We start from the raw sequence: 27,878 nt of genomic DNA on the forward strand, positions 1-27,878 counted from the left end.
GTCTTCTTTTGAGAAGTGTCTGTTCATGTCCTTCGCCCACTTTTTGATGGGGTTGTTTTTCTCTTGTAAATTTGTTGGAGTTCATTATAGATTCTGGATATTAGCCCTTTGTCAGATGAGTAGGTTGCAAAAATTTTCTCCCATTTTGTAGGTTGCCTGTTCACTCTGATGGTAGTTTCTTTTGCTGTGCAGAAGCTCTTTAGTTGAATTAGATCCCATTTGTCAATTTTGGCTTTTGTTGCCATTGCTTTTGGTGTTTTAGACATGAAGTCCTTGCTCATGCCTATGTCCTGAATGGCAATGCCTAGGTTTTCTTCTAGGGTTTTTATGGTTTTAGGTCTAACATTTAAGTCTTTAATCCATCTTGAATTGATTTTTGTATAAGGTGTAAGGAAGGGATCCAGTTTCAGCTTTCTCCATATGGCTAGCCAGTTTTCCCAGCACCATTTATTAAATAGGGAATCCTTTCCCCATTTCTTGTTTTTGTCAGGTTTGTCAAAGATCAGATAGTTGTAGATATGTGGCATTATTTCTGAGTGCTCTGTTCTGTTCCATTGATCTATATCTCTGTTTTGATACCAGTACCATGCTGTTTTGGTTACTGTAGCCTTGGAGTATAGTTTGAAGTCAGGTAGTGTGATGCCTTCAGCTTTGTTCTTTTGGCTTAGGATTGACTTGGCGATGCGGGCTCTTTTTTGGTTCCATATGAACTTTAAAGTAGTTTTTTCCAATTCTGTGAAGAAAGTCATTGGTAACTTGATGGGGATGGCATTGAATCTGTAAATTACCTTGGGCAGTATGGCCATTTTCACGATATTGATTCTTCCTACCCATGAGCATGGAATGTTCTTCCATTTGTTTGTATCCTCTTTTATTTCCTTGAGCAGTGGTTTGTAGTTCTCCTTGAAGAGGTCCTTCACATCCCTTGTAAGTTGGATTCCTAGGTATTTTATTCTCTTTGAAGCAATTGTGAATGGGAGTTCACTCATGATTTGGCTCTCTGTTTGTCTGTTATTGATGTATAAGAATGCCTGTGATTTTTGTACATTGATTTTGTATCCTGAGACTTTGCTGAAGTTGCTTATCAGCTTAAGGAGATTTTGGGCTGAGACAATGGGGTTTTCTAGATATACAATCATGTCATCTGCAAACAGGGACAATTTGACTTCCTCTTTTCCTAATTGAATACCCTTGATTTCCTTCTCCTGCCTAATTGCCCTGGCCAGGACTTCCAACACTATGTTGAATAGAAGTGGTGAGAGAGGGCATCCCTGTCTTGTGCCAGTTTTCAAAGGGAATGCTTCCAGTTTTTGCCCATTCAGTATGATATTGGCTGTGGGTTTGTCATAGATAGCTCTTATTATTTTGAGATACGTCCCATCAGTACCTAATTTATTGAGAGTTTTTAGCATGAAGAGTTGTTGAATTTTGTCCAAGGCCTTTTCTGCATCTATTGAGATAATCATGTGGTTTTTGTCTTTGGTTCTGTTTATATGCTGGATTACATTTATTGATTTGTGTATATTGAACCAGCCTTGCATCCCAGGGATGAAGCCCACTTGATCATGGTGGATAAGTTTTTTGATGTGCTGCTGGATTCTGTTTGCCAGTATTTTATTGAGGATTTTTGCATCAATGTTCATCAAGGATATTGGTCTAAAATTCTCTTTTTTTGTTGTGTCTGTGCCAGGCTTTGGTATCAGGATGATGCTGGCCTCATAAAATGAGTTAGGGAGGATTCCCTCTTTTTCTATTGATTGGAATAGTTTCAGAAGGAATGGTACCAGCTCCTCCTTGTACCTCTGGTAGAATTTGGCTGTGAACCTCTCTGGTCCTGGACTTTTTTTGGTTGGTAAGCTATTGATTATTGCCACAATTTCAGCTCCTGTTATTGGTCTATTCAGAGATTCAACTTCTTCCTGGTTTAGTCTTGGGAGGGTGTATGTGTTGAGGAATTTATCCATTTCTTCTACATTTTCTAGTTTATTTGCATAGAGGTGTTTGTAGTATTCTCTGATGGTAGTTTGTATTTCTGTGGGATCGGTGGTCATACCCCCTTTATCATTTTTTATTGCATCTATTTGATTCTTTTCTCTTTTTTTCTTTATTAATCTTGCTAGTGGTCTATCAATTTTGTTGATCCTTTCAAAAAACCAGCTCCTGGATTCATTAATGTTTTGAAGGGTTTTTTGTGTCTCTATTTCCTTCAGTTCTGCTCTGATTTTAGTTATTTCTTGCCTTCTGCTAGCTTTTGAATGTGTTTGCTCTTGCTTTTCTAGTTCTTTTAATTGTGATGTTAGGGTGTCAATTTTGGATCTTTCCTGCTTTCTCTTGTGGGCATTTAGTGCTATAAATTTCCCTCTACACACTGCTTTGAATGCATCCCAGAGATTCTGGTATGTTGTGTCTTGGTTCTCGTTGGTTTCAAAGAACATCTTTATTTCTGCCTTCATTTCGTTATGTACCCAGTAGTCATTCAGGAGCAGGTTGTTCAGTTTCCATATAGTTGAGCGGTTTTGAGTGAGATTCTTAATCCTGAGTTCTAGCTTGTTTGCACTGTGATCTGAGAGATAGTTTGTTATAATTTCTGTTCTTTTACATTTATTGAGGAGAGCTTTACTTCCAAGTATGTGGTCAATTTTGGAATAGGTGTGGTGTGGTGCTGAAAAAAATGTATATTCTGTTGATCTGGGGTGGAGAGTTCTGCAGATGTCTATTAGGTCCTCTTGGTGCAGAGCTGAATTCAATTCCTGGGTATCCTTGTTGACTTTCTGTCTCGTTGATCTGTCTAATGTTGACAGTGGGGTGTTAAAGTCTCCCATTATTAATGTGTGGGAGTCTAAGTCTCTTTGTAGGTCACTCAGGACTTGCTTTATGAATCTGGGTGCTCCTGTATTGGGTGCATGTATATTTAGGATAGTTAGCTCTTCTTGTTGAATTAATCCCTTTACCATTATGTAATGGCCTTCTTTGTCTCTTTTGATCTTTGTTGGTTTAAAGTCTGTTTTATCAGAGACTAGGATTGCAACCCCTGCCTTTTTTTGTTTTCCATTTGCTTGGTAGATCTTCCTCCATCCTTTTATTTTGAGCCTATGTGTGTCTCTGCACGTGAGATGGGTTTCCTGAATACAGCACACTGACGGGTCTTGAGTCTTTATCCAATTTGCCAGTCTGTGTCTTTTAATTGGAGCATTTAGTCCATTTACATTTAAAGTTAATATTGTTATGTGTGAATTTGATCCTGTCATTATGATGTTAGCTGGTTATTTTGCTTGTTAGTTGATGCAGTCTCTTCCTAGTCTCAATGGTCTTTACATTTTGGCATGATTTTGCAGTGGCTGGTACCGGTTGTGCCTTTCCATGTTTAGCGCTTCCTTCAGGAGCTCTTTTAGGGCAGGCCTGGTGGTGACAAAATCTCTCAGCATTTGCTTGTCTGTAAAGTATTTTATTTCTCCTTCACTTATGAAGCTTAGTTTGGCTGGATATGAAATTCTGGGCTGAAAATTCTTTACTTTAAGAATGTTGAATATTGGCCCCCACTCTCTTCTGGCTTGTAGGGTTACTGCCGAGAGATCCGCTGTTAGTCTGATGGGCTTCCCTTTGATGGTAACCCGACCTTTCTCTCTGGCTGCCCTTAACATTTTTTCCTTCATTTCAACTTTGGTGAATCTGACAATTATGTGTCTTGGAGTTGCTCTTCTCGAGGAGTATCTTTGTGGCGTTCTCTGTATTTCCTGAATCTGAATGTTGGCCTGCCTTGCTAGATTGGGGAAGTTCTCCTGGATAATATCCTGCAGAGTATTTTCCAACTTGGTTCCATTCTCCCCGTCACTTTCAGGTACACCAATCAGACGTAGATTTGGTCTTTTCACATAGTCCCGCATTTCTTGGAGGCTTTGCTCGTTTCTTTTTTTCTTTTTTCTCTAAACTTCCCTTCTTGCTTCATTTCATTCATTTCATCTTCCAGGGCTGATACCCTTTCTTCCATTTGATCGCATCGGCTCCTGAGGCTTCTGCATTCTTCACGTAGTTCTCGAGCCTTGGTTTTCAGCTCCATCAGCTCCTTTAAGCACTTCTCTGTATTGGTTATTCTAGTTATACATTCTTCTAAATTTTTTTCAAGGTTTTCAACTTCTTTGCCTTTGGTTTGAATATCCTCCCGTAGCTCGGAGTAATTTGATCGTCTGAAGCCTTCTTCTCTCAGCTCGTCAAAGTCATTCTCCGTCCAGCTTTGTTCCGTTGCTGGTGAGGAACTGCGTTCCTTTGGAGGAGGAGAGGTACTCTGCTTTTTAGAGTTTCCAGTTTTTCTGCTCTGTTTTTTCCCCATCTTTGTGGTTTTATCTACTTTTGGTCTTTGATGATGGTGATGTACAGATGGGTTTTTGGTGTGGATGTCCTTTCTGTTAGTTTTCCTTCTAACAGACAGGACTCTCAGCTGCAGGTCTGTTGGAGTACCTGGCCGGCCATGTGAGGTGTCAGTCTGCCCCTGCTGGGGGGTGCCTCCCAGTTAGGCTGCTCGGGGGTCAGGGGTCAGGGACCCACTTGAGGAGGCAGTCTGCCCGTTCTCAGATCTCCAGCTGCGTGCTGGGAGAACCACTGCTCTCAAAGCTGTCAGACAGGGACATTTAAGTCTGCAGAGGTTACTGCTGTCTTTTTGTTTGTCTGTGCCCTGCCTCCAGAGGTGGAGCCTACAGAGGCAGGCAGGCCTCCTTGAGCTGTGGTGGGCTCCACCCAGTTCAAGCTTCCAGGCTGCTTTGTTTACCTAAGTGAGCCTGGGCAATGGCGGGCGCCCCTCCCCCAGCCTTGCTGCCGACTTGCTGTTTGATCTCAGACTGCTGTGCTAGCAATCAGCGAGACTCCGTGGGTGTAGGACCCTCTGAGCCAGGTGCGGGCTATACTCTCCTGGGGCACCGTTTCCTAAGCCTGTCGGAAAAGCACAGTATTCGGGTGGGAGTGGCCCGATTTTCCAGGTGCCGTCTGTCACCCCCGAAAAGGGAACTCCCTGACCCCTTGCGCTTCCCGAGTGAGGCAATGCCTCGCCCGTGCTTCGGCTGGTGCACGGTGCACTCACCCACTGACCTGCGCCCACTGTCTGGCACTCCCTAGTGAGATGAACACGGTACCTCAGATGGAAATGCAGAAATCACCCGTCTTCTGCGTCACTCACGCTGGGAGCTGGAGACCGGAGCTGTTCCTATTTCTAATTCTTTAGTTTTTAGATAAACTTACCTTCAGAACACAAACTGATTTTTTGCAAATTCTAAGCTTTATTTTCCATGCACTATACTACACCTGCTTTTTAAATGAATCATGCAAATTACCAGAATTATACTATGCAGCAGAATAATTTACTTAGCACACAAGAAAATAATTAATTGTGGTGATATGCAGGAGGTAATTATTTGCATAAATCACTTCTTCTGGGGGAAACTGTGAGAGTTTAGTTTATAGTAGTACCTTATTTAAGTGGGTTGGCATTGCAAATAGTGTTAGTTGCTTCTATTCTGTTTGTCAGTAAGCTAAATATAAATGTATAAATTCAGCTCCTTCCAAGGAAGAGGGAAAAAAACACGAATAAACCTTGTGGGGCAATAATTGTTGAATGAAAGCCACACATAGCTAACTAAAGAGAAAGCTGGAACTAAATATGCTGACAATGAAGACAGAGATGGACTGAAAGACCAGTCAGTAAAGAAATGAGAGCTGTGAGTAAAAAATTAGGTGGGGTTAAATTATTTTTAAAATGTGAGGAAGAAGAGAAAAAAAAAAAAAAGAAGAAGAAGCCTAATTGGTCAATTAAATCTGAGCTTAAGCCAAGAAAGAAAAGTAACAGCATGAATTACGATAAAGCACATGGAGAAACAGATCTATAACAGAGCCTTTTGGTCCTTCATCTCCCTAATAATACTAATTAATATTTATGCTACAATTAGTTTTTTGTAAGTACTTCTGTGATACAGAGTTTATTACTATAAGACATTCAATCAGCTAAAGATGGTCGTCCACCCCTACCTGAAACAACATTATTATTACAGAGAGAGAAAACTGGAACTTTCCATCAACTTTCCACCTAGACAAAGAATTGGTCACCAGAATTCTAACGGGTAATGTATGGCTTGAAAAGGTATATTTAATAGAACATGAATTGAGGCTAATAAAAATTTTAAGAAATTTTAATCTAAAATCATAATCTAAGATTCCCATTTGAATGATACTAGAAAATATATTGTAACTCTCTTTGCTATTAATGACCTATTTCTTATTTATTTCGTTTTCATTTATGGCATAATTTCTCAACATAACACATCAAAACTTATACATCCTTAAACGTTAAAAAATAATACAAATGTAAGCAATATTTTAAAATGCAATATTTAAACATTAGGTATATTATATTACTTATACCATTCCGTTATATAAAAATTCATTTGTCTATTCATTCAGATTAAACAACTATTAAGGCTGAATGTGGTAACTCATGCCTGTAACCCCAGCACTTTGAGAGGCTGAGGCAGGCAGATCACTTGAACCCAAAAGTTAAAGACAAGCCTGGGCAACAAGGCAAAACCCCGACTCTACAAAAATACAAAAATCAGCCAAGCATGGTGACGCAGATTTATAGTTCCAGCTACTTGGATGGCTGAGGTGGGAGGATCACCTGAGCTCAGGAAGTGGAGATTGCAGTAAGCCAAGATCCCACCACTGCACTCCAGCCTGGGTGACAAAGTGAAACCCTATCTCAAAAAAATAAAAAATAAAAAAACCCCAGCAATTAAAATGCTTCTTCCACGGGAGACTGTACGCTAGGTACTCGAGGATACACACAAATGTGTTTATGGGCTTCCAGCAGCTCATGGGATGCAGGAGCTTCCTTTGATTATTTAAACAATTAAATATAAAAACTTCTGAAGCTTGAAATTTCAGAATGTGATATAAGGACTTAGAGTGGATGATTTAAATAAACTACAATGACAAAATTATGATGTTAAAGTCGTACCATATTGGTATTAAGAGTCTCTGCTTCTAGAACTGGTTATTTGTAGCAAAATACATGTTATCCAATTGGATAAAGTGTTTTATATAAACTCTTCATGGACAACTTATAAAACACACAAAAATCCCTTTGTAATACAAATTTTGAGAATGTAAATTTAAATTTCTACATTTCCACGTTTTATATTATTAAATCAGTTACAGTCTTGTTATGTTGGCCAGGCTGTTCTCCTGAGCTCAAGCAGTCCTCCTGCCTCAAACTCCCAAGTAGCTGGGACTACAGATGTACACCACCACATCCAGCTATTTTTCTACAATTTTTAATATTATTTTAGTCTCATTACAAAACCAATAAGTAGAGAAACAATCTCTCCTAAAAACTATATGATACCAAAATAATAAGTGTCCAAGACAAAAAGCTATATGCTATGTGCTGTACAGTTTTGCAACTAAAAGGTGCCAGGGAGATTCCATGGTTACTATAAATAATTTGATCCACTGAAGAAATATACAGGCATAAATATTATGAAAGTCACACTAGTATGATTTAAAAGTCAAAGTATTAATATTTATCCAAATGAACCTTAACCAAATTTCACATTTCCTCTATTGGGGAAAGCATTTCTTAATGTGATTTTCCTGTCACTATGTGTTTTCCAGTTCATTTTTTGGCCGCCACCCTGTCACAGTACTTATCAATCTTTTGTTAGTTACCAAAGTTAAACAAAATTTTTTTCAATCAACTAGCCATATGTCTATGTTTTTCTCTGACCAACTTTCCATTACCAACATAAAACAATGATAGGTAAACCACTGCTAAATTTTAAAAGTCAATACTATGCAAAACTAGATTCAGAGTGAGGAAATTAATTTTAAAAGAGACCACTTTACCTCGGTAGTAACAGTCAAGCCTTCATCATCCGCTTTAGGGCATGATTCAACACACAGTTCGTGGAAAATGCTTTAGAGCAAAACTACAAAATGAAAATGAGCAAGTTGATTTCTTTACCAATTTTTTAACTGCCAGTTCATATCCAGCTTTCCCCTCCAAAAAACAAAATCATGATCTGGGGAAAGGTCAGCTATCTCTATATTACATTTCTTGATATAATGAAATACAGCCTCTGTTCTAAAAATAGATTTTAGTTACCTATTGCTGCCTCCACTTGTCTAAACCTATCAAATATTCAATGAAAACTGACCTTGAGCTCCATAACAAATAGTGACAGCCAATATATTGGCATAGCCTGACAATAATTTACCCTCATGAATGATCTGTCCTGAAGCTGAACTTAAAATTCAATTAATGAATGACATAACTTTTGTTACCTAAACTGGAAGAAACCTGATGACCTAAAACAAGGTAGAAAGATCCACTGTCTCTTGTCCATTATCTACCTCTGGTTAAAGGCTAATCTGTGTCACTTCAAAATGGCGGTCTTGATTCCTCAGGATGGAAACCACTTAAGAAGGTCCTATTGCTTTCCTTTGCCCTAAATCAGTGCAGGGAATCCCCTGTGATATTTGAAATCTATGAAAGCTAAATATACAAAAGTCAAATAACACAGGTGTGTGTTCTTATTGAGAATACTCTTCCCAGAAATATTAAAACATTAACAATTATAAAATCCCATTATTTTCACTCTAAAAGTTCTACCCTATTTGGGTCCACAGAAATTAGCAAGCAGTTAAAAACCTTCATAGACACTCAGAAACCCAAGGGGAGAAACTGATGGAAAAACAGAGTCCTGGTAGTTGTACCTCTATTACCCTAAGTACTATCTAAATATCCGTCTTCCTATGGGCTCCCACTTCCAGATTCCACTTCTGCAGGGCTCCATGGCAGTCTCCAATCTTCCAACCTTCAGCCTATGAAAGCACAGATTCCTGAAAGGATGGCCTCAAATGACCAGGAGTAGGAGCCCTCTATATCCCTGCTCCTGAAAAACAAGCTAACTGGAGTCTCCATCACCTGCCCCCAGCATAGACATACTACCAACTACCCAACTGAACTCCATGACTCATTTGCCAGCCAATCATGCCCCTGACCCAGCCCACATGGACATGGGAAGGACATCAGTGAATTGGGAAAAGAGGCAGAGGTGAAGAGACCACCTGTCCTGGGCCACAGATCTATGTAGTTCAGCAGTCTCCAGCCCCTTAGTACTCCAGGGGCTCTAAGCCACCCCTTCTGAAAGTCAGGACAGAAGTAGATGATACCACATTTCTATCTGCTGTAGACACTCCTCCCAGTGTCTCAAAATGTTTTAGAATCTTTAGGTAAAAATCAAGTTTGTCAGTTCTTGATCAAAAAACAAACAACAACAACAAAAAAACAAAAACCAGCAGCAACCTGTTTAGAACTCCCTTGAACTCTCTATTTTAATGTGCCTTTGTAGATAATTCCAAAAATCTTGCGCCATTCACCTTTATAATTTATCTTTCTCAAACTTGTCATAATCCCTAATATTCTGATCTTTTACTGAAGAATCCATAATCCATATTCCTATTCAATCCCTTGTTGTTTCTCTTCAAACTTGGCCTTCCCCTGCTCATTCTATTCTTATCCACTTCCACTGGGTTCAACAGCCAATTCCATTATCATTCTATCCACTGGGTGCACCACACTCACTCCCCCTTTGTATTATTAAAACCCACGCCAATAGGATAAAAAAAGAAGGAAGAGCACTGGGCTTTAAAACGAGTTCAAATCTCATTTCTGACACTTGCAATGTTTAAAAAGAAAAGCATCCTAATGTCTTTGAGTCTCAGGTTCTCTGTCTAGAGAATCACTTGACCACAATGTTCAACACATATTGAAGTACTAGAGGAAATTTTAATTCATCCTAAGATTCCTTAAAATCCTATAATTCTATGTGCTTTTGATTCTCTCTGTAGGAAAATTGGGAATATGTAGCCAGCAGAATTTAAAAAATAATAATAGAACAAAAAGAAACATCAAGAAAAGCAGAGAAAAAAGTATTAAAACATCAACACAAGATTATAGAAAAGTCATGGAAAAAGAAAAAAGACTTAAAAAAGTATTATGGAAGTAGACAGAAATACTAGCCTAAAGGGAAAAGCAAACTGGGAAGTCAAATGATTTCTCTCTACAACTTGCCTAATCTTGCTATTGTAAAACTTACAGTCTTATGGCCAAAGCTAAGTAAGATCTGCCCTAAAGCCTTTGATGGTAAAAATAAGATACTGGTTACTACTGAAATTGTCAAATTTATTAGGACAAACTCTTGGACTAACCACATTTCTAACAATACCTTAAATGAGAGTTAACATATAACTAGACTTGACTGTCTAACTTAATCTGATTCAGACCTATACCTTGATCCAAGTGCTGTACAGATCTCTATCAACCTATGCTGAAGAGCAAGAGAAGGGATTTGGAAGCCAGGTAGGCTGACGGTTAAAAGGTGGGTCAGCTACTTTGTTAACTACGGGTTCATGAGCCAATTAATCAACTACTCTAAACCACAGTTACCTATTTAATAAACAGTAGGTTATAAGAACACAGATATTGTGATGGCTTTATGAGATGATAAATGTATAGCACATAATAGGGTGTCCAGCCCAGAATACAACACTCAACAGATATTAGTTTCTTCCATCTATATTTCCTTAGTTAACATAATTTTTTAAATCTATAAAATCCTGCCTGACTGCAGATTCATCAGAACTTCCAACATCTATTAAAGAAAAAGGTAAAATACATTTTAAATCAATAATAAATGTATAGAATATTAAAGGCATAAGAAGGCACAGTGATGCATGCCTGTAATCCCAATTGCTAGGGAGGCAGAGGCAGGAGGATTACTTGAGGAACCCAGAAGTTTGAGACCAGCTTGGGGAACAGCAAGGCTCTGCCTTCATAAAAAAAATTATGTACACTTGTCTGCATGCTTTAGACCATGTCTTTTTTTAATGCATAAGACTGATGCTTTGTTACAAAGCATTTCTTTAGAAGGATACATGGGACCTATTAGAATTAATATTAATTAGAACTATTGGTAGGTAATTAATGCAATAAGAACTCTTACTTCCCTTACTTAGTATTTATTAAATGTGAAGAAGAATAAATGTATCAAAATTTGATACTACAAGTGAACTTCAGTATATAAGGCATCCTAACCAAACCCTATGAGATTGACTAAAAATGGTATTGTTAGCAGAACAGGTGTGATAAGTAGGCACTGTCAAAGAACATGATTTCTGGACCAAAATATGAGGGCTTAATTCCTTTTTATAATAATTGTGCAGGCCAGGTACAGTGACTGACACCTGTAAAATCCTAGCATTTTGGGAGGCTGAAGCAGGAGGATTAGTTGAGCCCAGAAGTTCCAGACCAGCCTGGGCAATATAGTGAGACCTCATCTATTAAAAAAACAAAACAAAACAAAAAAACCTTAAAAAGAAAATTAGCCAAGGGTGGTGGTGCATGCCTGTAGTCCCAGCTACTTGGGAGGCTAAGGTGAAAGGATCATTTAAGGCCAGGAAGCAGAAGTTGCAGTGAGCCAAGATGGCACCACTGCATGCCACTACCAGCAACAGAGGGAGACCTTGTCTCAAAAATAAATAAATAAATCATAATTGTGTATTGGGCTAGATGTAACCACACATGGCTATAGTCCCAGCTACTCAGGAGGATGAGGTAAGAAGACTGCTTGAGCCCAGAAGTTCAAGGCTACTGAGCTATGATTATACCACTGAATAGACACTGTATTCTAGCCTGAGCGACGTAGAGAGACCCCATCTCTTATAATAATAATAATTAATTAATTGTGCATCATTCAAGTAACTTGTATAACTAGAGAAAAACATATGACCTTTGAATATAGTATAACAGTCTACTACTGATCATAGAGTTCCTTTTACTTGCTTCTAATCTTTTTGTTTCTTATAAAACTAAAAACATAGTTCACCCATTAAAGGCAGCTCATCACAGAACAAGTCAAAAAGTCAAAAGAATTGCATCCAAACTGTAGGATGTGTTATCCACTGCTCCTTACAAATGGTGGATTTGGTCATTAAGAATCAGCAGGACTTTTAACTTATTAGTGTGTGTGTGTGTGTGTGTGTGTGTGCATGTGTGAGCCCACCTGTATGTGTGTATATGTGCATGTACCTGTGTATATGTGTGTCTGTAAACTATGACAGATAAAACCATTTTGCTTGTGTAAGAATATGTAACATGTGCCAGATTTTCCAAGATTAACTTCTATGTTATTGGATATGTGCTGAGGTTCTATGTCCCATTGTCCTGGTTATTATTTCTTATGCCATTGACATTTTGTTTTCATTACCACAGAATTATTATAAGTTTTGTCTGATAACACAAGATCCTTACCCCGATTATTCTTCTGAAACATAAATTTTTTTGGCAACTATCATTTCTTCTGCCTATAATTTTTCTCATTCTAAAAATGTCTTCATTTGGATTCTGATAGGAATTATTTTGCATTTACATATGTGCTTGGCAAATAATGACATTTATATAATAAATGTAATTATTTAATAATTAATAAATGTCGGTATTCTAAGTCTTCCCAACAACAGCAACAAAAAAGAATATGTAACATAACTTGTGCTTCTCACAAAGGAATTGCTTTTCTGTCTTTTGTGCTCAGTATCTTCAAAAAATAATCTCCTATATGTATGGGTGCATGCTGGTTCAGTTTTATAGTTCTTATTGCCATTTATTTATGGTACAAGAGAGGGATTGTTGAGTTCCAGGTCCTAAAGATAGTTACTTTCTTAGTGACACAAATCAATATGTAATACCGTTCACCCTTGAACAGCAAGGGTTTGAAATGCAGGGATTCACTTATATGCAGATTTTCTTCTGCCTCTGCAACCCAGAGACAGCAAGACCAACCTCTCCTCTTCCTCCTCAGCCTAATCAACCTGAAGATGATGAAGATGAAGACCTTTGTGAGGATCTACTTATGCTTTATGAAAAGTCAATATATCTTTCCTGATGATTTTCTTTCTTTCTAACAGCTTCATTTCTCTAGCTTACTTTATTGTAAGAACACAGTATATAATAATGTAGCACAAACAAAATAGGTGTTAATTGACTGTTTATGTTATCAGGAAGGCTTCCAGTCAATGGTGGGCAATTAGTAGCTAAGTTGGGGGAATCAAAAGTTATACTCAAATTTTCAACTGCACAGGGATCAGAGTCCCTAACCCCCACATTACCCATGGATGAACTGTAATTATTTACTTACTAAATAAAATAATTTATTATAAAAATAAAACAGAAGATCCACATGTACAACCGGTTCAATTTGTTATAACGTGACTATAGAGGAAACATATAACATACTAACTTAAAAATCTTTTTTCTTATTTATGCAAAAATATTATATAGGATTTTAGGAATCATAATTAAGTAAATGAATTTTTTTCAGACAATACTGTTTGAGATTATAAATTAGCTACAACTACCTTCTTAAATAACTCTGAATTCCAAACTAAGGAAGTTAAATTTAAAAAATTAATTTACATATATGTATATACATATATACATGCAATTTATACATATTTTTATACTGGTCTTTTTCCGTGAAAACTACCTTAATCTTACACGTTACTTTTTTTGTTTATGAAGAGTAGGACCACCAAGAGAAATGAGAAATTCACTATCAGAAGTCTTACCTGGATTGTCATTTTTAAGTATCTTCTTTTTATGTTCCAAAATTTGGTGTTGAATTCTATGTATAAAAAAGTAATAAATAAAATTGTTATTTTAATACTGAAATAAAAAATATTTAACAGCCCAGGCGCGGTGGCTCATGCCTGTAATCCCAGCACTTTGGGAGGCCGAGATGGGCGGATCACGAAGTCAGGAGATCGAGACCATCCCAGGTAACATGGTGAAACCCCATCTCTACTAAAAATACAAAAATTTAGCCAGGCATGGTGGTGGGCGCCTGTAGTCCCAGCTACTTGGGAGGCTGAGGCAGGAGAATGGGGTGAACCCAGACGGCGGAGCTTGCAGTAAGCCAAGATTGTGCCACTGCACTCCAGCCTAGGCGACAGAGTGAGACTCGTTTCAAAAAAAAAAAAAAAAAAACCAAACATATTAAATTCTTAAACCATTTCAGGCAATATCAGAGCTAATCAGAACTTTAATGTCCCAAACACTTCAAATTTTTAAGCTTTACAAGCTTATTAAGAAATGGAAGGATCGCAGCTCAGTAAATTAACTATAGTTAGCTGGACATCGTGTAAAGTGTCCTGCACTCAGAATAAGTCCTTGCTTTGTAACCAATAGGTTTTTTTCAGACAAGTTGATTCTCTTAGGCTCCATGGCTTCTTCTAAAAAATAAGGATTTTGCTACCTTACTTCTCTAGGTTGTTAGGAAGATGTAATGTTTAATGTTTAAATGTTCAGAGAAATAGTAAAGCAATAGAATAATTTATTCTTGAACTTTATTGCTGAAACTATTTTGGAATCCCAAATAAAGTTTGACGTGTGTTTTTCCATAGGTTCTAATATTCAAATATTGCAGTTTTCAGAAAAATGTTATTAATTGCTAATTTTGGTTATTAGTTGTATTCATCATGGCTTGTAATTCAAGGCATTTTAGCTAATTCATAACTTATAACTAAATTTATACATATATTACTATCTCATTAAAATATATAACATAATTGTCACCTGTTACTGAGCTCATCAATCACACCAAGGGCAGAAAACTAACAGATGTCAAAACCTGGCTTGAACAACTACCATTCCTTCTCTACCTCCTCAAACTCTGAACCAGCAGATCTGTGTTAGGATGCTGGATCTCCATGGTCCTCTCCAACAAACATACAAGACAAAACCCTGCTTTTATTGTTTTTCAGTTCCATGAAGGAAATGTAAACTTACATTTTCCCATTTCCAAGGCATGTACTAACAACATATTTGGATGCAAGGTCCTAAATGTTACTCAACTCTGATCTCATTTCTTAGATCACAATACATCAATAGTTTTATAGTGATAATCATAATTTCAATATTGGGTGTCTTCTGTTTTGGTTTTGCTCACACTGCTTCCTTGGAGCTAGTCAACAAATAGTCAAATGACCTTCCAGGGACTATGCAAAATATGGAATGCTTTCTGAATCTGTGTGCCATCCTTAGGCAGCAGCCATGCTTATCTACTCTGTATTGATCCAACTTTTAAATATGTGTTGCTGAAACAAGTACAAAGCCCTGTTTGATACATGGGTACTCATGAGTCATGGATGAGGTTTAGCTCTGTTAAATCCAACTCACCTACTTTAGATTCAGAGAATTTTATTGAATGGCTTCCTGTGAGGTAGAATTTTAAAATATATTTAAAACTCCAGGAAGAGTTGTGATTAGCCCAGATTTTCATTATCATAGAGACACATGACTTGAGGGGCCAACTGCAAGCTGGTTCCCACTACTCTGTGGAAAGATAACATGGAACTTTCTTCTATCTAACAAAAGCTGCTCCACAGGATGTAAAAAAAAAGCCTCAAGGTACAGATCTGATAGCAAAAGGGAAAGAGAACCCTAATCTCTTCCTGAAACATTATTTGAACATCCCTGACTGTTGAGAGCAATCCCAACTAATATTTGTTAGAGGAAAGACAAACATGGGTCTCAAAGGATAACATACCATGAACGCCTAGGCTAGGTCTAGCTAAGATGTGGGCTCCAGATAAGGTTTTTAGCATAGGGGGAGCATCAGTTTGCTCACTATAATGTGTGGGTAAAGCTAGGAGGCCTGGCTGCCAGAGCAGGGTGCTGGGAACAGTGGCTAAGCATAAGTACATAAACTAATAAACACTGTAGCTTTGAACTCTATGTATGAATCACCATGAAAACTGAGAGCTCTGAATCAGTGAAGGCATCCTAGTGGCAAAGATCAATCATTATCAGATTGCAGGACCAATTACAATGGCAACAATACGGCAAGTGAATCCATGGAAACAACAGAATGATTAGAATGGCCTTTTTTCCCCTTCTTCTGATTTGTAAGGAAAGATTGCCTCCTTGGACTTAGGAAACCCTTTAACTTATTGGAAAATTCAAAGAAGGAAGACACAGGAGATAGCTCCAGGGGACAATACAAGATTTTCTGCTAAATTGGACATTTCAAGATGAAATAACTAATTAGAAAAGTCAGGCCAAGCATGGTGGCTAACACTTTGAGAGGCTGAGGCAGGAAGATTACTTGAGCTCAGGAGTTCAAAACCAGCCTGGGCAACATAGTGATACCTTGTCTCTACAAAAAGAAAAGAAAAGAAGTCAAAGAGGTGGCTCTATTTTTATCCCACACATGGGGATTATACTTGGAATAAAATGAACAACATTAAGATCCCTAGGGATAAAGGTCTTAAAAGTCCTGAAAGAATCTCGTATGCTACTTCTAAGTAATCTAGCCTTTTGCTTGATTTCTGGCTAAAAAGTGTACTAACTCCTTGCTATTTCAAACTACCTGAACCAAACTATGAACTCTCACCTAATGTATAGGATGCAATAGTTGCAATTATTTTAAACTTCAATTTAGTATTAACTGGCCTTTTAATATAAACACTTACCTTGTCAAACCACGAGAAATAGCATAATCTGCATCTCATCCACACATATCTTGAGTAAAGACATTAATATTTTGCTCAAGAAGAATGTTGACAATGCTTGACGAGCCATAATGTACAACAAGCATGAGGGCTGTTCTAAAATAACAGAGAAATAACTCCAGTCAAGAACTTTAATAAAAACATTTTTAAACAGCTAGTTTGATACACTTTACCAATTTAATATCCTGCCAGTCAGTGTAGACATAACAACAATTTACATGTACTAGCTTATGTCTATAAGCATCTTGGCTGCTCAAGTGTTCATCTTTGTAAATTATCACCAAGGCTAAAAGAAATGGTTAACAAGGAAGCCTCTTGTCCCACTGGGGTATGACTTAATACAAGTTGCTAACTTATAGTCCTTTGATGGCCAAGAAACTGTGCTGTGGTCACTTATCTAAAGTAGGCAAAGATTTAGATGAAGATTTCCCCATTGCTTTCCAAGTCTGGTATATTGTAATTTATATCAGCTAGGGGTCAGATAAGAGCTATCTGCAGACTACAAACAATAGTAAATAACAATAATAATGGCAACACTAGTAGTCATAAACTAAAAGTCCACACTTTAAAAATTAATAAAACTAATACAAAATCCTTTAGCTAATATAAGATTACAGGACAAAAAACATCAGATTACAAATAACAAACACTCTATAAGAGATGATGAATCCTACTATGTACTGTTCTTTATGTTGTTCAGTCCAAATATTTGCTTTTCTACCTAATTGATTATTCATGTTGATATTTTTCACTACATGCCAATAATTATGTTAATCTTCTTATTAATATTTCTGTCTCAAGTGACTGTTACCACACTAGAACATTCAGGTTTTTATTTTAAAAAAAGAACTATTGTACTGTCTCAGCCTATCAACAGCGTGGACATTTGCTTGGTTTTTCACTAAAAATTCCACCATTTGCTGTAATAAAAGTGGTGTGTTTCCATCCTATAAAACAGCAGAAAACATTAATAATTCACAAAATTACCTATTTCTTAACTGAACTGAAAATCTTCTCTAAGATGCTTTGAACTTCAACATACAATATAGAAAGGAAGTAAATGAAAAGCAGTCCCCTCCTTCTCACTCCTCTGTGCTTTCTGACGTGCTGCTCTTTGCCTTGCAACACCCCTCCTCTGCCTCCCCACATTAACTGTGGTCATCACCAAAACTCACTTCAAACATTTACTAGTCCCAAGAATCCTTGCTGTTATCACAGCACTTAGCATGGTATATTGTAATCATTTGTTTCCCACTGAAACTAAGGCTTCTTGAGTGCAAGGGCTGTATCTTTTGTCTCTATAGCCCCAAAACAGACATACTGAGATAGTTCATAATACAACTTCAACTAAAAAAAATGTTTAGGATTTGCTGCTATTCTAATTGAGAAAGCCCAACTTGTAATGAACATTTGTTGACACATAATCACGTGCATGGTGACAAAGGGACATGAAATCATGAAAGGGTCAGCCTCTACTTATTGAAAGATTACCCATAAGCAAATTTCTGAAGACTCTCTGAATGGTAGTGAATGATTAATGGTGAGAAGAAAAAGATGTTATTCTGTAAGCTGAGAGACATTGCCAATAATATTCCCTTTCACTTCCCAGTCACAGATATAGAGAAAGAGAAGTCAGACTAATATTATCGAAAACGAGAACTTTGAAGGAAGTAGCACCTATCAAAAGCCAACTCTTCTAGATACTTCTTATGTTTTTGAGATACGGAAATTTATATGTTGCACTTATCTATTCTGCGGTTCTTAATCAAGAGTGTATCCAAACCTTGACTTTCTTTTTTTTTTTTTTTTTTTTTTTTTGGTCTATTATTGTTGTTAGAGACAAGAGTCTTACTACGTTGCTCAAGCTGGACTCAAACTCTTAGGCTCAAGCTGGGACTACAGGAACATGCCACTGTGCCCAACTTCAAGAAAACATTTTTAAACACACATATTCAGGCCTTATTAGGTCTATTGCATCAAAATCTTCAGGGGAAAGCCTAGAATTGTAGATTTTTAACCAAATTTCCTCAGGTCACATTAATGCACAATTCTGAGAATTAGCGCAGCAATCACTTCAGTCTCCCCCCCACCCATCATGGCTGATTCCCTTCATCAGTTGGGGACGTGGCCCAAAGGAGAAAAGGTTAAGAGATAGAATCATTCATTCAAACTCCATTTAATTGTCTTGGGTATGGGTAGAACAGGGACACATAAACTCAAAATCCCACTTGATTTTGCTATTTACAAGCTCCTTATCTCCCACCTTCTCACCAAGACATTCTAGGTTTGAGAGGAGGCTTTAGACTCTTATCTAAGTGGCTATTTCTGCCAGGATGGACAATAAGTCAGTTAATAATTTGTTCCACCTTCTACTGAAGTGTTTCTCACTTCATCACCACATATTCACTGCCAATCTGGTTTCCTCAGAGTCCTAAAATTCATCTCTAGGCAAGTTTCAACTCAGTTTTTCAAGCCAAAAATTATTAGACCCAAAGTTAAAAAGCACCTTGTCTCAACACATAAACTTGAAGACAACAAACTGAAAACAAAAAAAATCTTCTGGCATTTTCCCTCATTACCTAATTTCCAAGAGACCTGCATATTTCTGATTGCTCTCCTTTTCCCTTCCCATTTTTCCCTCTTAAGCCTTGCCTACTGAGAGATGATACATCAGTTTTTTAGAAAATTGGCAGCAGCAGCAAGATGTCCATTTATTGTAAGTTGCTTTAGTTTTGTTTGAGTTTTAAGATAAAGCCTATCTACAGGGCATGGTTTCTTTCCTGTGTTGTTTTGCACTAATTAGGAAAAAATAATAACCCTGGGTAGAAAAAAAAATTGAAAAGAAAAAGTTTTACCTTTAACAAATTCACAAATATTTTCCAAAGTGCATTTTAAAAAGCTGTGCCCTCTAATGCTTCTTTAAAAGTACCAATATTTAAAATAAAATCTTAGACAATTAAGTTATTTCAAAATATTGGCATTCAGGGAATGCTTGAGCTTCCAAATATTAAAAAAATTGCCCCTTACCTATATCAATGTTAAAACAAATATTTTGAAAAGAAAGTTGATTGACCTATACTTGTCCAGTGCTTCAATATTTGCATCATGGGAAAGCAGTTTTTCTGCCAGTGACATGCTCTCATTATACACTGCATAATGGAGAGCAAAGTTGCCATAGATATCCTTAAAATTTGGATTGGCGCCATGTTCCTGCAGAACGATGGCACACGTCTCTTCCTGGCAATGAACAGCCTGTCCATATTAGATCAATAAATAGTAAATTCTAAGAATTCAAAATACACATTCCACAGGTTTCACCAACTAGTTATATTTAAATGAGATACATTCATTTTAATTCTATATATTTAAATCAAAGCCATGTCATGCTGAAAGTGTTGGCTACTATATTACCCGTATCAAAGGTGTTCTGTTTTGTTTGTCACAAATGTCTATCTGGCATTTTCTGTTCACCAGGAGAGTGACGACTTCCACACGGCCATTGGCACAGGCTAAATGTAGAGCAGTTCTACGAGAGTAAGAGGACTTTTTAGGAAATTGTAGTGAATATCTCAAAACATACAATAATTCATGTAATTGTAAACATTCAAAACATTCAATAATTCATGTAATTGTAAACCTCTGCCTTCAAAACAAATACTTAGTTTTATTTTGAAGAAAGCACAATACTTATTAGCTCTTATTGCTCTCTACCTTAATGAAAACAGCAGCCTGAATAGAAAGAGCTCAGTCTTTGGATTTAATTCAACTAAGGCTTGAGTTCTACATTAAACTCTGTCACTTACCAGCTATTGCTTAGCCTTTCTGTGCCTCAAATTCCTCATTAATAAAGATTACAACAGTAGCTATTTCATAGGAAACCATTGTGATACTTAAATGAGAAACTCTGTAAAGCATTTAGAACAGTTCCTAGAACAACAACTCAATAATTGTTATATTTTTGTTTTTTGAGACAAGGTCTCACTCTTTTACCCAGGCTGGAGTGCAATGATGTAAACATACCTCACTGTAGCCTGGAACTCCTGGGCTCAAGTGATCCTCCATCCCCAGCCTCCTGAGTAGCTGGGACTACAGATGAGTACCAGCATGCCCAGCTACTCATTTAAAAATTTTTGTAGAGTAAGAGTCTCACTTGGTTGCCCAGGCAGGTCTCAAACTCCTGGCATCAAGCAATCCTTCCACCTCAGCCTCCCAAAGTTCTGGGATTACAGGTGCGACCCACTGCACCCAGCCAGATATTATAATTATTACTATTACTACTACTTAACAAAAACATTTTAATTAAGTAAAATGATACAATTATACCTACTTTGCAGGATGACTTAAAGAGTAGGTCACATTTTTACCTCTCTGATATTGGAATGCCACTTATAATTCATGATTTATTACAACTACAATTGGTAACATTTTAAAAATTATCTTATTGATATATAAAATAATGGGGCATCACACAATCCATGAGACCTTACATTAAGTAGAATATGGTATACTCAGCAGGTCTAGGGCAGTTCTAGGCATATAACTGGCACTTAAATACATTTTAGTTCTTAAAGGTACTATGGGGAAAGAGCACTGAAATAACAATAAAACAGTTTTAAAACAAATTAATTCTTTGATTTTCAAACAACTTGAAGCCAAAGGAAACTCATAATTCAAATGAATAGGTATGGCTCATTTTATTCAATACTTATAGTTACAGAATATATGCAAATCAGATTTTCCAATGATTAATATTAGTATTTAAGACGATAAACTTTTGAAAGGGCACTTAAAGATTATCTTCTACTATTTTCTAACTTCAGAAATGCTTTTGTTTGAAAGGTGGGAGATAAAGTTTCAAGGAGATTAAGTCCCAATATTCCCATTTTAAATCTCTCAGCTTGTGCATGCAGGGCAGGTAAACATAAAGTTTTAAGGATGGAAGGGTCCTGAGAGGTAGTAGAATATGTCTGCTACATAACAGGTACTCAGGTTATGCTTGATGAATAAATGGAATGAAAGAATGGATAAATACAGCTGGGGAGTTCAATATGTTTAAATAAACCCCTATAAAGCAATATTTTTGCAACAGTAATTATTTATATGTGTTATTTTTATTTTTAAAGAATACAATTAAAATGAAATTATTCACCTATCATTGTTTGCATATATGGAATGAATCTGTCTATAAGAAAAACATATGTACATAATAAAATATATACATAATAAAACCTGGAAACATAAAAACATTCCCCTTTTACTTCTGAAGAGGGTAAAAGTTCCGAGAAGGTAACACACACAATAATAATAATGATAAAAAATAGAAAGTGAGATATTTTTTATCTGTGCAAGATTCATATTCTTCTCTTCCCAAAGATTATTCCTTTAGTAATAAACTTTTACTAGAAGTTTTGTACATGCTCACTGTAGCAATCACAGATAAGAAAAAAAAACTTTACTTAAAATACAAAAGCTCAGAAATTACAAATTTTATCATATTTTATACATATTTTTTGCTAACACATGACCATAGTATGTTTGTGCATATGTATAATCAAACTTGCTGAGACTAGCTTGGTCAGGGAGACCCTAACCCAGCAGCGCTAGAGAAATTAAAGATACACACACAGAAATATAGAGGTGTGAAGTGGGAAATCAGGAGTCTCACAGCCTTCAGAGCTGAGAGCTCTGAACAGAGATTTACCCACGTATTTATTAACAGCAAACCAGCCATTAGCATTGTTTCTGTAGATGTTAAATTAACTGAAAGTATCCCTTAAGGGAAAGGAAGGGATGGGCCAAATTAATTGAATAGGTTGGGCTAGTTAACTGCAGCAGGAACACGCTCTTAAGACACAGCTCGCTCAGCCTTTTGTTTGTGGCTTAAGAATGCCTTTAAGCGGTTTTCCACCCTAGGCGGGCCAGGTGTTCCTTGCCCTCATTCCCGTAAACCCACAACCTTCCAGCTTGGGCGTTAGGGCCATTATGGACAGGTTACAGTGCTGCAGAGATTTTATTTATGGCCAGTTTTGGGGCCAGTTTATGGTCAGATTTTGGGGGGCTTGCTCCCAACATGTCTCCCTTCTTTGATTTGCAAAGAGATAAAAGCAAGGGCAGCTTTGTCACGGTGAGCTATTTCTTGCAGGAGTCGGGATCTTCATCTGCAGACTATACAAACAACATAGATTAAAAGCACAGTCATCATTGAAATCACAGAACTTCCAACTGTTTTTATCCATTTTAATGGGTTACTAGCTGCTAATTTGTCTGCAGCTTCTTTAAGCTCTCCAGTTCCTGACATTAAGGTCAGGTGTGCCTGGGATGCTTTAAATATTTGTCCTTTTAATTTTGCCATATCCAAAAACAAGTTTGTAGAGTGTCCTTCTAGATGCTTTTTTATACTTTCCTAAATTTTGATCTTATTAAGAGCATTTAATAATTTCCACAAATCCTTATGTTTAGCTCCTAGAGCAGGCCATATCATTTGAAGTTGAAGTGCCACTATACCGCCATGGTTCCAGATAATAGGAACTTTTGCCATACTTCTTATCATTTCTACCATCTGACCGTTTTGTTCAGATCATCTGAACATAGTGTGGCCGTGGCATGCAGACTGAGAGGTGCAATTCAAGCTAAATATCCCCTTAGGGGACCAGTCAATAATGATTCTATAGGAATCATTGTGCAGCACCTCTGCCTGTTCTGCAAAGCAATCTTCCTAAACAAGCACATTTGTTTTTTCTAACTGGGTCCAATCCTGTTTGCAAATAGGTTTTTGAGGGTGGTGTGCCTCAATTATAGGAGTAGATTATTATGGTAAATACTGAGATCAGAAAGCATGTGTAACTGTGTCAGAGTGATTGCATCCGGGCATTATTACCAGCCCTTATTGAAGGAATACTCACGGCAGTGGTGACAACCGCTATCATAGCTACCATTAAATTATTCATTGTGACTGGCTGTCCCGCTTTCCTTAGGTTTTCTTCTGCCATCTGTGACAGCTTCTTGATCTGTCCCCAGGTGGGTGGCTGTGTTCGATAGGTGTTGCTCGTGACTGCTGGGGTCCTCCTCAGCGTCAGTCTCGACATGGCTGCTACCGGGGAGTTCTCAGGATCCTCCCGGAGTCTCTTCCTTGGCATCTGGCTCATAATAAGGTATCAGGTGTCTTGATGGTATCCAAACTGGCTGTTGATTTTCACCTGGAGAAATACAAGCATAACCTCTACCCCAAGTTATTATTTTACCTATTTCTTAACTTTTTGTTATTGGATCTTTTCACCAAATAATGCTAGATTCAATTGTGTATGGGCCGTTCTGTAATCCCTATTTCTCCTCCTTTTTTGTTTTTGTCATCAGATGTTCTTCTGTATGAAATCATAACTGAGCATTTTCAATTAACTGTGTGGAATGAACCACATATGAAGAATCAGAAATCACATTAATAGGCATATTAAAAGCAGTCAATACCTCAATTACAGCTACAAGCTCCGCTTTTTGAGCTGAAGTATAGGACATCTGGAAAACTTTACTTTTTGAGCCAGAATAAGAAGCTTTACCGTTAGTACACCCACCTGTAAAACAATGAAAATGCTTATCAGGCTGCAGGTTGTTTACCACAGGAACTGTAAATGCAAACCACTTACAGTCTTGCTCAGCTAAAGAGATAGCAAAGAAAGAGTATTTTGAATCTATGACTATAAAAGGCCAATTTTTTGGAATTATAGCAGGAGAAGGCAATCCTGACTGTAATGCTCCCATAGGTTGTATAACTGAATTGATGGCTCTTAAGTCAGTTAACATTCTCCATTTACCTGATTTTTTCTTAATTACAAAAACTGGAGAATTCCAAGGGGAAAATGTTGGAGCTATGTGCCCATTTTCTAATTGTTCAGCAACTAATTTCTCTAAAGCCTCCAGTTTCTCTTTACTTAGTAGCCATTGTTCTATCCAAATAGGCTTATCTGTTAACCACTTTAAAGGTATAGGTTCTGGAGGCTTAACAATGGCCACCACCAAAAATTTTTTCCTAATCTTTGGCAGGAACTTTGTTTTTCTGCTTGAAGCGGTTCTTTCAAATTTTTTTCTAGTCCCATACCAGGGACATACCCCATTTCATACTTTGTATGTTGACTCTGGGGGCTATATAATAGTTCTGGAATTAGATCTTGTGCTCCCCATTGTTGTAATAAATCTCTTCCCCATAAATTTAAAGGTACAGAAGTTATAATTGGTTGAATAGTCCCAGGTTGTCCATCAGGTCCTTCACAATGCAAAATATAGCTACTTTGATATACTTCAGGGGCTTTACCAACTCCAACTATGTTAAATTGAGTGGGTTGAATTGGCCAAGGGGACGTCCAATGCTGTAGAGAAATGATTGAAATGTCCGCTCCTATGTCTACCAAACCTTTAAATTTCTTGCCCTGAATAGTTATTTCACAGGTAGGATGTTTATCAGTAATTTGATTTACCCAATAAGCTGCTTTGCTGTGTTTCTTTGTGCTTCCAAATCCTCCTGTTCATTTAATTTCACTTTTTCCCATTCCCCCAAACAGCACTATCAGGAGCTGTGCTATACGCTCCCCTGGCTCTGCTTTCCAGGGAGCAGAAGTAGACACAACAATTTGAATTTCCCCATTGTAATCTGAATCAATGACTCCTGGTCATATTTGTACGCCTTTTAAACTTAAACTAGACCTTCCTAAAAGTAATCCTATAGTCCCTGCTGGCAAGGGTCCACAGACTCCTATTGGGACCTTTTGCGGGGGTTCCCCAGGCATTAGGTTCACAGCTTTTTTGCAGCATAAATCTACTGCGGCATTACCAGCTGTGGCAGGGGACAGATATTGTACAGGGATGAGGGAAAGGCCTGAGCTGGAAATGCCCCAGTTTAGAACAGGGCCTGGGAAGGGCCCCTCATGGCATTTCCCGAAATCAGGTTCCCTTCTTTATCAAACTTAGAGTGACACTGACTAGCCCAGTGTTTTCCTTTTTTACATTTTAGACATATTTCAGGCTCAACAGCTTTCTTTTTTCCCCTATCTGGCGACCTGACTTGCTGATTTTTTCTACATTCTTTTTTTGTATAACCATGCTTCTCACAGTTAAAACAAGCTCCAGGAAATGGAGTATTTCCTTTATCCACTCTCAGTCCTGCCATTGCCTGTGCCAACAAAGTAGCTTTATGCAGATTACCTCCAATACCATCACAGGCCTTGATATAATCAACTAAATGTGCTTTCCCTCTGATAGGTCGCAGAGCAGCCTGGCAATCGGGATTAGCATTGTTGAAAGCTAATAACTGCAACACTATATCCTGAGCAGCTGAATCTGCAATCATCTTTTTAAGAGACTCCTGTAACCGAGCTATAAAATCAACATATGGTTCCCTTGGTCCCTGTTTTATAGCACTAAAGGAAGGGTATTATTCCCCACCTGAAGTAATTTTTTCCCAAGCTCTAATACACACTCCTCTAAGCTGTTCTATGGCATCATCCTGCCTGACCAGTTGTGCATCCAAACCAGCCCAGCCGCCAACCCCCAAAAGTTGGTCTGCAGTTATATTAGAGGTTGGACCTGGGCATTGGGAGCAGCCTGAATGGAAGCTTCATCTTCCCACCAAGTTTTAAATTGTAAGAACTGAGCAGGAGTCAGACAAGCTCGAGTAAGAGCATCCCAGTCAGTAGGAATCATCCAACTTGAAACAGTAACATTCTTTAACAGTCCCATTACAAAAGGAGAATATGGTCCATACTGACTTACTGCTTGTTTTAATTCTTTGAGTAATTTAAAAGGAAAAAGCTCAAATGTAGCTGTAGTATTTCCCTGTTGATCTAGGGGGTGTATTCTAACAAGGAACTGCCAAGCCTCTAAATCACCCTCTCTTCTAGCTTGCTGAATTCCTACCTGAATAGAACTAAGAGCTGGTGCTGAAGGTGCTGCTCGAACAGTCACTAGGGCAACTAATTTTCGCCCAGTGTCCTCCAGAAAAGAAAGGTCTGGGAGGTCATTTTCTTCAAAATAATAAGGAGGTGGTGCAGAAGGATAGGGATGAACCTTTCCTTCCTTTGCCGCTTTAGCTTTAGCTGGCAAATAAACATGCTCTATAACCTCTTCTGTTACTTCGCTATACTCTTATTCTTCCTCCTCATCAGTGTGAGAAAGTTCCAAGGTGAAATGAACCAGACCCCATACCTGTCCCATTGTTACCCTGACGCTTCTGAGCTCCCCTTCTTACTCACCACGGGGATTGCTTTAAGAGTACTCGGGTGTCCTCCAGCTAGTTTTCCACTCCAGCCGTCGCTCCGGCGACCCTTCAACCTGGATGTGAGCCCCATGTTGGGCACCACTTGCCAAGACCAGCTCGGTTGGGGAGACCCTAACCCAGCAGTGCTAGAGGAATTAAAGACACACACACAGAAGTATAGAGGTGTGAAGTGGGAAATCAGGGGTCTCACAGCCTTCAGAGCTGAGAGCCCTGAACAGATTTACCCACATACTTATTAACAGCAAACCAGTCATTAGCATTGTTTCTATAGATGTTAAATTAACTAAAAGTATCCCTTAAGGGAAAGGAAGGGATGGGCCAAACTAATTGAATAGGTTGGGCTAGTTAACTGCAGCAGGAACACGCCCTTAAGACACAGCTCGCTCAGGCTTTTGTTTGTGGCTTAAGAATGCCTTTAAGTGGTTTTCCACCCTAGGCGGGCCAGGTGTTCCTTGCCCTCATTCCCGTAAACCCACAACCTTCCAGCTTGGGCGTTAGGGCCATTATGGACATGTTACAGTGCTGCAGAGATTTTATTTATGGCCAGTTTTGGGGCCAGTTTATGGCCGTATTTTGTGGGGGGCTTGCTCCCAACACAAACTTACTTTTTTTTCCTCGCTGGCTATAACAAAATACATCTTCACACATCAACATACTTTTGTATCTATTGTCACCTTCAATGGTCACATATTATTCTATCCTATGGATGCAACTGAAATTTATTTATAGGATCCATTCTATGGGTACTTTTTAAAATAAGTGCTGCAAGTGCATATATCTCTATTTTCTCAAGGTATTTTAGTATAATGGAATCGATGGGTAAAGGGCATACACATTTTTAAAATGTAGTACAACCAAATTATTGGAAAAGTAATCAGCAACTTAAACTTTAAGCAGCAGTAAAAAACATCCTCACAAATATTGTGGATAGAATACAGTTTCATTCCTTTTGCCTTAAATTCTTATACCAGAAATGCAAAGGATTTTTTTCCCGTGTACATAAGTA

General features: G+C 37.8%; 1 non-coding gene across 1 annotated transcript; it reads right to left on the reverse strand.

Moving 5' to 3' along the window:
* Positions 1–15,098: 15,098 nt before the first annotated feature.
* Positions 15,099–15,201, reverse strand: LOC112130055 (U6 spliceosomal RNA). The gene has a single exon (XR_002912367.3). It is a non-coding gene; the product is annotated as a U6 spliceosomal RNA (small nuclear RNA).
* Positions 15,202–27,878: the final 12,677 nt, after the last annotated feature.

Source organism: Pongo abelii, chromosome 17, assembly GCF_028885655.2.
Source record: "Pongo abelii isolate AG06213 chromosome 17, NHGRI_mPonAbe1-v2.0_pri, whole genome shotgun sequence".
NCBI lineage: Eukaryota > Metazoa > Chordata > Mammalia > Primates > Hominidae > Pongo > Pongo abelii.